At 34.4% G+C, this 10,295-nt stretch overlaps 1 non-coding gene across 1 annotated transcript; it reads left to right on the top strand.

Annotated features, from left to right (window-relative positions):
- Positions 1-1,975: 1,975 nt before the first annotated feature.
- LOC139886795 (small nucleolar RNA R71) lies at positions 1,976-2,082 on the top strand. The gene has a single exon (XR_011772660.1). It is a non-coding gene; the product is annotated as a small nucleolar RNA R71 (small nucleolar RNA).
- The last annotated feature ends 8,213 nt before the right edge of the window (positions 2,083-10,295 follow it).

Raw genomic sequence — 10,295 nt, 5'->3', positions numbered from 1 at the left:
TTCTCGGAAACTACACGAGAACAGAACATCTAACTCTAGACATCATTTTCTTTTTAGAACATTTGAATCTCCCCACACTTAGGTAGCTGTGGTGTCGAAATTGTGATTAACTTCATAGTCAATTTCTCTTGGACCATAATCAACTTGCATATCTGTGACTTTTGCTTTAAGCCATTGGTCGGTTTCTTGTGTAATATTCACAAATTCAACTAGTTTCGCCTTTTCTTTAGGCGACAGATTGGATAATAACCGGTTATATAACTTAAAGTTCCCCTTAATCTTAGCATCCTGCACCCGTTTATAAAGCTTTTTTATTGAACTGTCAATAACGGGGTCATTTAATTTCGTATCAACAACGGGGTTCTTTGTTATCAGGTCATCATTTGGTGTTACTTCATCTTTCCCATACTTAGGCATTTTATCATTATTAAGCACTACCGTTGGAGATTTTGGTTCAACGGTTTTGGTTGGTGGAGATTTAGACTTTTTATTCACAAAGGTAACCGATTTTTCACCATCACTAAGGGTCAATCTACCTCCTTTTACATCTATTAACGCCCCGGTGGACGCTAAGAATGGTCGACCTAAAATCAGAGGAATGTTTGAGTCCTCTTCTATGTCAATGACAACAAATTCGACTAGAAAGGTTAAATTACCCACTTGAATGGGTAGGTTGTCAGCAATTCCAACTGGGTGCCTAATGGTTTGGTCAAATAATCGAACACTCATTTCCGTTGGAATTAACTTACCTACACCTAATCTCTTATATAATGAAAAAGGCATAATACTCACACTTGCACCTAAATCTGCTAGTGCATTATACATGACACAATCACTAAGTAGACAAGAAACAATAAATTCACCCGGATCACCCATCTTGGGTGGAAGTTTCGGTGGAACTTTCTTTACCGGTTTTATTTTTGCGGTCTTGGTTTCTTGCACTTGCTTATTCTTCCTCTTTTTTCCATTTGTATTACCAACTTTATTACTTATTACTTGCTCATACTCAACTCCTTTTATTGGGAACGGGATGGGTGGTTTGTATGGTGCATACATTGGTTTTTCAAAACCTGGCGGTGGTGTGACTTCTTCATCGTCACTCATATATGAAACCTTTCCATCTTCTGATGCTGGTTTTTCAGAATTCGTTGAAACCATGTTAATATTTTCATTCCGAGGGTTTACTTCAGAATTACTCGGTAGCTTTCCTTGTTCCCTTTCACTCATCATGCTAGCTAGATTACCTACGTGTTTTTCTAGATTCAAAATGGAAGCTTGTTGAGTTCTTAATGATTGATTAAACCTCTCATTTGTTTGGGTTTGAGTTTCAAGAAAGTGTGTTTGAGATTCAACTAGCTTTGTTATCATTTCTTCCATATTTGACTTTTTCTCTTCGGTTTGTTGTGGTGGCTTATACAAGCTAGGTCTTTGTTGACTGAAAGTGTTGTTTTGAGTTGGTTGGTTATTCGAACCTTGTTGGTTGTACGAGTTATTGTTTGGTCCATTTGGATTGTAAAGAATGTTTTGATTTCGATTGAAGTTTGGCCTTGGCGGTTGATAATTATTTTGATAATTATTTCCCGGCCTTTGGTTCATGTAGGAAACATTCTCTCTTTGTTCCATTGTTTGTTCAATGTGACAATCTTTCGTTAAGTGTGGTCCACCGCATTGCTCACAATTGATTTGAATTGCGTGAATATCTTTATTCATCTTTTCCATTCGTCTTTCAAAAGCATTTATTCTTGCGGAAACGGAATTAAAGTCATGGCTAGAATCGGCTCTAGCCACTTTAGATGAATGAAAAATATCTTTTTCTTGGTGCCACTCATGAGAGTGGGAGGCTGTGTTATCAATGATTTTGTGAGCTTCGGTTGCGGTTTTCTTCATAATAGAACCACCAGCGGCTGTGTCGATGTCTTTTCTTGTAGCGACGTCAATGCCTTTGTAGAATATTTGAACTATTTGAAAGGTGTCTAAACCGTGTTGAGGACATCCTCTCAACATTTTCCCAAATCTTGTCCATGCCTCATATAACGTTTCATTTGGCTTTTGCATGAACGTTGCAATTTCTCCTTGAAGTCTCACGGCTTTAGATGCCGGAAAGAATCTTTGAAGAAATTTCTCTACTAAAATATCCCATGAATCAATCGCTCCTTCGGGTAACGATTCTAACCAATCTTTGGCTTCTCCCTTTAAAGTCCAGGGAAACAACATAAGATAGATCGTTTCATCTTCGATTTCTTGAATTTTAAATAGATTACAGATTCTATTAAAAGTTCGAAGATGTTCGTTTGGATCTTCTTTTGCTGTACCACTAAATTGGCATTGATTGGTGATCATGTGTAAGATTTGTCCTTTAATTTCAAAATCTTGTGTTCTAACATCTGGTTGATTAATAGCATGACCTTGGCCCGTACGTGTGGCTCTCATTCGGTCTTCCATACTTTGAGGTTCTGTTACTTCCATATTTAAATTTGTTGAATCTGAATCACTAGAAGATTCTGATTTAATGGTTTCTTCCTCAATAATCTCTGGATGAGTAATTTGTGGTTCAGGAGGAATGATTTGTGGTTCAGGACCTTCGAATTGTCCTTGAATATCCTCCGGATTCTCAATTGTGAAATTGGGTTCAAAAATTGGATTATCAGAAATTTGAGTTGGAGTACTTGTTCTAGATGACGATTCTAAAGAAAAATCAACAGCGACAATATTGGCTAGATGTCTTGATCGAGTTACAGGTGGTGAACGTACAAAAGGTGGTGAACGTTTCGCTCGGTGCATTCACTTACGTAACCTATTAGTTATAAATGTAAAAATTATTTAAGTTATCAAATTAATAGACTTTTCTGATTTTGCCCACGTTTCGAATAGTCAATAGATGCAGCAGGTAGCCAGGATCCTTTAAATCGGAAAATCCACAACTCGCCACTAACAAATCCAATTATTACTACGAATCAGAAAATTGGGGTGTCTATCAATTTAACCACTTTTAATAATTTTTCGTCGAAATTTTAAAGAAAATCTATGTCCTAAAAACTAGCGCGTAGAAAAGAAAATGAGAAATAGCGTCGAAAAATAAACTAAAACTTAGAAACTAAAATTTTACGTCTAAAAACTTAGCGTCTAAAGACTTAAAACTAGAAGTTGCGACTAAAGTCTTAAATCTAAAGGTAATAAAACTTAAATGCAATTCTATTCGGAAAACGACAATTACTTAAATGCACTAAAATCTATAAACTTACTAAAGCGAAAAGCGTTGTCGTAAAATTCTAAGGCTCTTAAAATCTGGTTCTAAGAAAAAGACCTTAAGGGAGAATTACGGCAAAACTTAAAATTCTTAGAAATATAAAGTTAACTACGGCAAAAACTAAATTTAAAACTAATTGCGAACGATAAATAAAACAATTACGAATAAATAATAAAAATACAAAATTTAGCTAAAATGATAAAAATACAATTTTTATAAAAATATTATTTTTATATTATTATTTTATAAAAGTATTAATTTTTATATATTAATAAAACTAAATTAAAACTTAATATATCTAATTAATTAAAACTAAACTAAATTAATAAATTAACAAACCCTACTTAATTAATATTAATATTAATTTAATTAAACCCTAATCTGCAATTAATGCTCCTAGGATGTGTCTGTCAGGGATGCTACGCGATCGCGTAGCCTAAAGCCTACACACTCCGCGATCGCGGAGTAAACAGTACACGATTAAATACTTGGGCTTAATCAGTTTGGCCCAGTTTGGTTTTTTAATTTTTTTTTTTTTTATATTTATTTTTGTTTTTTTTTTATATTTTTAAGTTTTATAAAATAATAGATAGGTAATTTTTATAAAATAAAAAAAAATAGACTTATATTTTTTATATATATAGCGTTTCGCTTTCGGTATCCCCGGCAGCGGCGCCAAAAATACTTGATGTGATAGCGGTGGCGTAGGAAATAGTGTTATTTTTATTACGAATACGGTGCTAATTACACAAGATTTTATTATTTATTACGGATGGAAATTACCTAAACCTTGCTACAACACTTATAGGCAGTGTACCTAATCGTAGAGTAGTGTAGTTTTTAGTAAGTCCGGTTCGTTCCACAGGGACACTAGCGTAGCTTACACTATATTTTTATATAACTATATTTGTACATAATATATATAAGTATAATAGTAGTATTATTATTATTATAAAAAGGGGGTTTTACCGTTTAATGACCGGTTTGTCGATTTTAAGACTTAAGCGTAAAGTAAATGACAAAAATTAAAATAACAATAATTAAAGTGCGATAAATAAAATGACAGTAAGTAAAATGACAGTAAATAAAATTACGGTGAGATGTAAAATAAAACTATTATGCTTATTTAAACTTCCGTAATCATGATGTTTGACGTTTTGATTGTAATTTATTACCCTGGGTTAATTGTCCTTTGGCCTGGAATATTTGATACCCATCTGGTTTTATGTCCATAATAGTTCATCGGTTATAATTATAATAGGTGCTCGTCATCAAATTAACCTTATACCCGAAGTCAAATATTCCAACTAATTAGGGATTCGAACTGTAACAAGGTTTTAATACTTTGTTAATAACTACACCAGGTTATCGACTGGATGTAGTCCAAGGTATTAATACTTTATTAACAATTCCACCAGTTTTCGTTGTGTGAAATCCACCCCTGTTTTAATTAGTTTATGATGTATTAATTCATCCATTTGATCAGAATGAATAATCAATTACCCAACCCAATTGATTAAATAAATGATTGTGAAAGATTCCGTATAAATGTCACTAAATAGGACATTCACAATCATTAATCAATTATTTTTAGATTAAATAAATTTGAAGATAGGTTCGACAGGCTAATGAGTTGTCAATTCAATAAACAATACCCCCCATCTATTAATAATCAATAGTCCCATTTTCACAAGTGTCGGTCTTTTGCCCAAACCCTAATTATGGTCCAAAGCCCAATAACCCCGTCTAATATTTTTAGTCTAACATCACGATTACTTTGGCTCAAATAAGCATAATAATAACTTAGTTACGAGACATTAATATAAAAAGGTTGAACATAACTTACAGTGATTATTTAGAGCGTAGCGTTACACGGACAGAGTTTCGACTTTAAAACCCGTAAAACATTTCTTACACTAACCCAATTATTATTAAACTTAAATTAAAATTAATATTATAAATATAAATATAAATATATTTTACAGAAAATAAAAATAAAATAAAATAAAATTAAATTATATATATAAAACTCGGCAGAAAGCTCGATCTTTTATAGGCCCAGAACTGATCCTGTACACTCCGCGATCGCGTAGGCTTTTGCCTTCACAGCTCCGCGATCGCGGAGCTTCATTTTCCAGCTCATCATCGATTGTTTGCTAGCTTGTCGACATATTTTAATATATATATATAATATATAAATAATTTATATAATTATTTAAATATTATATTATATTCTTGTGCATAGTGGACTTGTAATTTTAGCTCCGTTGAGTCGTACGTTGTTTCTCGGTTTAAGTCCCGGTTCCGGATTTTCGAACGTCTTTTTGTACGCTGAGATATCGTGTACTTTGCGTTCCGCGGTTTGTACCTTTGTTATTTTTAGACGTTTCTCATCAATAATTTGAACCTCTAGGATTGTAACTTGTACGTTTGAGCTTTTTGGTCATTTGCGTCTTCAAATCTTCATTTACGTCTTCAGTCTTCGCACTTATTTATTTATATGAATATCACTTGGAAATAGAACAATTGCAACTAAAATCTTGTCTTTCTGGAGGAATAACGCTATGAAATATATGTTCCATTTTAGCATTATCAGAGGCCAAAATCCCGTCCATATGCGAAATATCATTTTTGCCCCTCATTTAACCCATTTTTAAAAGCTGAAAAACGCACCTGTTACAGCTCATGGCCGCGGCGCGGCTAGGAAGCCCGCGGCGCGGCTTAATGCTAAAAAGCAAGGTCGAGCCTTTTAAAAGGATTCTCCATCAGCTCACATACTAGCCCGCGGCGCGGCTCAAAGCTGGAAAGCACCCCCGACCATTTTAAATATACGAGTCCATCAACTCATGCTTTAGCCCGCGGAGTAGCTCAAATGCCCGCGGCGCGGCTCGGACCTGGAACGAATTTTGGGATGTTACAAAATGGGTGATATCATCCAAGAAGAGTTCGATAAGAGATTCCCTAAACCTCAAGGGATGTACGTTAAAAATGATGCGGGTGATGAGGGAAGGCGGGACTTCCTCTACAAAAATTTTAAGATTTCTCAACCTCCCACCTTTGATGGTGAAAGGGACCTACTCAAGAGTGCTCGTTGGATTTCCGACATGGAGGGGGCTTTCCACACTAGTGAATGCCCTCTCGATAAGAAGACAAGGTACGGAAGTAGCATGTTGAGGGGTGATGCCAAGTTGTGGTGGGACGCAAAGATTCGAGTTTATGGTGAGGAGCAAAGTATGAGTTTGACGTGGATGAGTTCAAGGCGGAATTCTTCAAAGAGTACCGAACTTCGGCCGATCTCTCGAAGCTAAAAGATGAGTTGCGTGCCTTGAAGCAAGGGTCAATGGATTTGAACACTCTCAAGTCCACTTTCTTATCAAAGACCCAATTTTGTCCGGAGTATACCGGTAATGATCATATGTTGATGGAAGACTTCTATCGAACTTTAAATGACAACTATCAAGAGAAGATTAGTAGGGGTTCGGTGAAATCTTTTGATGAGTTGTTTGATATAGCTAAGGGTTTCGAGTCGCTTGCCCCGAGAAAGAGTGACTTCACCTTTAGCAAAAGAAAGTTTGAAGCTACTAGCCACTCCAACAAGAAGAGTAAGGGCGCGACCGAGAGCGTCGGTAGTGTGAAGAAGGGTGCTTCCGGGGGTTTTGGACCCAAGTGTTATAATTGTGGACGACAAGGGCACATGGCTCGTGATTGTATGAACCCATCTTCAACACCCAAACTCACTTGTTATAACTGTCAAAAGGAAGGGCACCGAAGGACAGAATGTCCCGAGTTGCGGAATGATCAAGTCAAGAAGCTCGAAAAGGCGGCGGGTACGGCTAGGGGACGAAATTATTTGATGACTAATGATGAAGCCAAACAATCCAATGAAGTTGTCTCAGGTACCTTCATGGTTAACTCTAATCCGGCAAAGATACTATTTGATAGCGGTGCTAATTTATCGTTTGTGTCTCCAAAGTTTGTGCCTAAATGTAACGACCCGGATTTTTCTGATCGTTTTATACTTATGAGATTAATATTTACATAAACTAAACCTTACCAACATGATAAGCAATCTAAATTGTTGAGACTTATGTTTTTGAAAAGAGTTTTACACAACGTTTGACCGTCCAATTTGACTGATGATATCACGAACTATATAACATACGATAATTATACGATTATGTATATATACATATCTATACATATTTAACATGATCTAAGGATGGTTTAACATCTCATTGTGTACTAATAACAATAAGTTATAAGTATACTTTGAGACTACTAACTTAAGTTCTCAAAACGATAACTATACGTAACGTTCTTTGACATATATACTTATAACTTATAATGCTTATCCAAGTATCGTATAAATACGTATTTAATCACTTTTAAAGGGCTTAAATACATAAAACAATATAAGTATATTCACAAAAGATAGTTATATTTGAATTCTCGTTCCGTTTCCTCAAGATTTCTACACGTATACCTAGGGTATATGTAACCGTATTGTACGCAGCTTCTAGAAGTATTTACTATTGGTATATACCAATAGAAATATGCATTAATGGAATAATATTTCATCCATGACCTAATCAATTTAATATTTCATGCATGACTTAATACATTTTAACTTATATTAGATATTTTTCACTAAAAATCAAATTTACAAGCCTATAAATAAGCACCATTTCTAACTCATTTTTACACACTCATTTTCCAAATTTTACTTACAATTTTCACACACTTTCATAAGCCTTAAACACCTTAAACAATTCAGCAAGTAACCATGAAGATCTAGCTTCAAAAACAAGCCTTAATCATCATAAGAAATTCCTTTCAAGAACACTTCAATAATCCTTCCAAGTATACAAGTTTACTTCCAACCTTTTGATCTAACTCTACCACTCTTTGATTCCAAGATTATTTCTTATCTCTTGCAGTAACTTTGTCCAAGTAACTTGAGGTAGTAACCTTGTCCATAATCTTATTCGATTCATATTTATATAACTATCTTATTTTGTGTTATAAAATTTTAATAACAAGAACATAGTTTGAATGATTTCAAACTTGTTCGCAAACTAAATAGATCTTTCTAACTTGACTTTTAAAACACTTCAAGACCTGTAATATATCATAATGAATATGTTAACACATAAAAATTTCTTGGTTTAACTCAAAGTGTAAGTATTTTTATAAAAATGATCATATACATGTTGTTTTTATGACGGAAATGATTACTTTCATAAGATTCACCCAAGTTTGACCTATAACCTGTAATTTCGAATGCAAACCAAGGTATTTACAGTTCATATTCATAAATAATGGCTCGATCCAAGGAAGTGGCAAGTTGAATCAACAAAAACGGAGTTGTAATGAAGAAACTACGGCTAAAACAAAATCGGGTAGCCGAACTAGTTTAGCTACGAAATTATTTAGAGTAAAACTAAACTAATCATATCTTTGCTAATTAATATGATATTTTATATATATTTACTCATGATTTAATTTTATATATTTTAGGACCATCCGTAAACAACACGAGAAGATTAATTATAAGACCTCATGATTGTACACAATACGTTATTTGACAATACGGTACTTTGGGTCACGATTTTAAATCATAAGACACCATGTACACAATACGTCATTTGACAATACGGTACCATGGGTCGAGATTAATTCCAATCAATACGGATACAATGTGGTCTTTATTTATTTTATTGAGCAACTAACATCGGACTGCTAACTACGGACTATTAGAAATTAAAAGTATTATAAGTATATATGAAACGATTATTTGAAAAGAAAATATGTTGATATATTATATATGATTAGGTTCGTGATATCTATCGGAGACCAGGTCGGGTTATATATCTTCAAGGCAAAAGTGAGTATATAGTCCCACTTTTAAACTCTAAATATTTCGGGATGAGAATACATGCATTTTATGTTGACGTTTTAAGCATGTTTATTCTCAGGTGATAATTAAAAGCTTCCGCTGCATTATGCCGAATTTAAGCAAGATTTTGAGTATGCATATTTGTGTCAAAAATAAAACTGCATATCGGAAGATTTGTAATGTGAAATATGTTGGAAATCGTACTGTTATTATCAAATGTAAAGTTTGTAAGACTAAGATTATAGCTAAACGATAATCATTATTGTGCTGTTTGAATCTTTGATTATAATAAAGGATATGGTTTGTATTATAAAAACGTATGCAGATTTTGAAAAATGTCACATATAGAGGTCAATACCTCGCAATGACACCAATGAGTACGTGACGTTTATATTCGATATGAACGGGATGTTTCAGGTGGTATCAGAGCGGTGGTCTTAGCGAACCAGATTCTTTTTGCATTAAACGTGTCTAAACTAGTTTTTGATGCATTAGTGAGTCTGGACTTTGACCGTGTCTGATTTCGAAAACTATTGCTTATCATTGTTGGTTAAAAAAAAATTAATTAATATGTAAATATTATGTGGTACTAACGTGCTAGTTGTTGTGTGATAGATGTCTGGTTCAAAATTTGTTATCACATTCAGCGACTCCGAACCAGAATCCCCAGATAGTGTTCCAGTTATTAACCTATCCGACGATGAAAACGACACCTTTGGGGAAGACTCACAATTTCCGGATGAATCAATTGAAGAGGAACCGGAAAGTGATCATGAGGAGGAAGAAATACAGGAAATTACGAAAGACAAGTTCGAACAAGGACAGAAACGAAAGGCTACTGAATTGGAAAATCCAAATCTCGAGTTTAGTGAGGATGTTGTGGCACCAACTCCACCAGACACTACCACCCCTATTCCTGCTATTCCTATTAGTTTTATCCCGTCATCCAGTTCTTCGGCCCCTCAGCCAAAACGTAGGATGACCGCCAGGATAAGCGTTAAGCGGTTTCCTGAACACAAACGTTTTGGGTATATGGACTAAATGATGTGCTGATGTTTTAAACCATGGGATCATAAAACGTTTTGTATAATATTACTAGTATGGTTTGCTTAATGTTTGATGTAAGATAAGCATATGTAAAATAGTGAAGTG

The sequence above is a fragment of the Rutidosis leptorrhynchoides genome, chromosome 1 (assembly GCF_046630445.1).
Source record: "Rutidosis leptorrhynchoides isolate AG116_Rl617_1_P2 chromosome 1, CSIRO_AGI_Rlap_v1, whole genome shotgun sequence".
NCBI lineage: Eukaryota > Viridiplantae > Streptophyta > Magnoliopsida > Asterales > Asteraceae > Rutidosis > Rutidosis leptorrhynchoides.
Note: the sequence above shows the minus strand (reverse complement) of the source record. Positions and strands in the feature narration are given on the sequence as shown.